Raw genomic sequence first — 3,084 nt, 5'->3', positions numbered from 1 at the left:
CACAATCCCTTCTCCTCCATTCTCCTCTTGGGATCTTGGGCACGCACGCACAAGCACCCAGCGTGAGTTTAAGCCACCAGGTCTGGGACTCGAACCGCGGTCGACTACGTGGGAGTCCAGCGACATAGCCATTACGCTAACTGCTGGTCCCAGAATGGGAAAATATTTTTGTAAACTATGCATCAGATAAGGGAATGGTAACCAAAATTCTCAAGGAACACAAGCAGCTGTTCCAGAAAAAGACAACCAATCCTGTTAAAAGATGGGAGAATGAGTTAAAAAACAAAACAAAACAAAACAAAAAAAACAACTCTCTAAAGATGACATGCGAATAGCTAAAAGGCATATGAAAAAATGCTCAACATCCCTCATTGTAAGAGAAATGCAGATCAAAACAACAATGAGATATCACCTAACCCCAGTCAGAATGTCTAAGATTAAAAAAACAAAACATGATAAGTGCTGATGGGGGTGTGGTGAAAAGGAAACTCTCTTACACTGCTGGTGGGAATGTAAATTGGTCCAACCACTGTGGAGAACAATTTGCAGATTCCTCAATAATCTACAAATAGAAATACCACATGATCCAGCAATCCCACTCCTTGGTATCTACCCAAAGGACAGAAGAATACTTAATCGGAAAAGTGCTTGCACATCTATGTTTATTGCAGCAATATTCACGATTGCTAAGTCATGGTAACAGCCCAAATGCCCATGAACTGATGAATGGTTAGAAAAACTGTGGTGCATATACACAATGGACTAGTATTCATTCATAAAAAACAACAAAATCCTGGCTTTTGACAGGATGTGGATGAATATAGAAGACTTACTGCTGAGTGATGCAAGCTGTGCTTGAAGGAGAGGCATTGAATGTCCCCACTTAATATATACTGTGTTTCTGCACTCTATGACTGAAACTAACTGTCTAAAGGATATAGAAACGCAGTATATAGATGTAAACAGCAGATATAGTGTGTGTGAAAGGGGAGGGTCTGAGGAAGGACATTTGGGGGAGAGACAGGGAGAAAAAGCATTAATGGCACAAAGAGGTGTGGTATTATCTGCTGAAGATATTTTGTAGTTTTATCAACAATACTAGCGAGAAATGTTCACCTGTTGAAATATCCATTTTGTAAGACAAATAATAATGTGATTGAATGTATGGAAGAAAATGAAATGAAAAAAAATTTTTTAAAAGTACAGGTATACCAACAACTAAAAGTTCTAGTAGCCACCCCAGACTCTGTCCTCCCTTCCTTGCCCTCTTACACCCAGGAGAAAGAAAAACAGGCCCACAAATAGTTGCCATTACCAAATGACAGGCCAATAGTCCACGAGATCCTTGAGCGTGTCATTATAGAACAGGTATTCAGGCTGCCTCTTTACAACAAAAGGAGGAGGCCCCAAGTGAACTAGAAACTATACCTCCTGCCCAGGGAGATGACCCTATCGGTCCTCCCCATACTTAATCTGGATCTACTTATGGGCCAGGACCGAAGGACTCCTCCATGGGCAAGAAACCAACTGAGGGGGATGGCATGTCCCAAGGGGCCTCGGCTCCCTTGCCAGTTTTTCTCCTCAAGCAATGGGACCCTCTAAACTAGGTCCAGATGGTCAGCTCTCTATGGCTTATTCCCCTTTCCCTATGAATGACCTGCAAACTGGAAAAACCAGAATCCCTACTTCTCTCAAACCCCATAAGATTTAATTAATCTCTCTCCTTTTTTTTTTTATATATTTGTTAGAGTATTTATTGACTGCTAAACATTTATAGTACAGAAACTTGTTCCCATGCAGGTATAGGTAATAGGTTGTTTTTGTTGTTGTTGTTTGTTTGTTTTTTTTATTAAATTTATTTCTTTTTTGTATATACATTCAATCACATTGTTTAGCTTAAAATGTGAACATTTCTCCCCAGTCCTGTTGATCAAAATATCTTCAACTGATAACACCACACTTCCCCATCCCATCAATGCTCTACCTCCATATCCCTTCTCCAAAGGACATTAATCTCTCTCCTTGAGACTATTTTCTTCACCCATCAGCCTACCTGGGATGACTGCCAACAGCTCCTCCAGAGTCTCTTTACCACTAAGAATCCGTGGTAGGACTGTAAACTTATGCTGGGTGCCAACTGCCAAATCGCTGCTGACCCTGTCGCCATCAAGTGGGGTTTTCCAACTGCTTGACTTACTTGGGATCTAAATCTGGATAGAGTCTCTGTGGGTTCTCCAGGTGACTCTGAGACCCACCGCCTTATCTGCAGCCACCACCCAGCTCCTATGGAGTCTGTATTGCCCTCAGAGCTGGCCCTGGACCCTGGACCCCAGTTTTGGTCAGACACCACACTCCAGGGTTCTTCACCTCTACTGGGATGGACCTTTCATTGTTACCCTGAACACCCTTTCTACTGTCAAGGTTAATTCTTGCAAAAAAAAAAAAAAAAGGGAAGGGGAATGTTGAGATTATCCTAACAACTGTTCCTCCATTTTCTCTATATTGGCCTTCAAAAGTGAGTGGTAGACACAGCTTGCACCTTTGGCAGCAGCTGCCTGGCGCATCTGGCGCATCTCAAGGCACCTGCCAAGCAAGGGGGCATGCTGCGCCCACTGCTTCCCTTCCAGACCCCCAGTCCAGGACCCACCCAGACCCCTTGGCAGGTAGAAAGTCCCTCCATTTATTTTCTTCTTTACTTTCCCCCATTCTTTTGTAAATTCCTCTCTGTCTGCCTCTCCACAGCTTGTGCCTTTGGCGGCAGCTACCTGGGGCATCTTAAGGCACCTGGCGAAATTTTCTTTATTTCGCTATCTTCTCCATTCTTTTATCTTATATTATCTCCTGTCCTTCTTCTTCCATTTTGCCAGAGGGACTAGCTAGGCCTAGAATTGGAGATCTGAACTTTTCTAGTCATATAAAGTTACATTTTTATGGAACCAACTGTGAAAAAAGGAGATTCTGCTCTTCAGACACCTGACTATAGTATCTTTTTTGAGACCACATTACTAAAAATAACAGAACAGAAACTTTGGCAGATGTCAATTTCCAACAAAAGGGAAAGACACTCCTAGCCAGTGAAACCTT

The sequence above is a fragment of the Tupaia chinensis genome, unplaced genomic scaffold (assembly GCF_000334495.1).
Source record: "Tupaia chinensis unplaced genomic scaffold, TupChi_1.0 Scaffold147534_1, whole genome shotgun sequence".
Taxonomy (NCBI): Eukaryota; Metazoa; Chordata; class Mammalia; order Scandentia; family Tupaiidae; genus Tupaia; species Tupaia belangeri.
The sequence above is the reverse complement of the archived record's forward strand: the minus strand, read 5'-3'. Positions refer to the sequence as shown.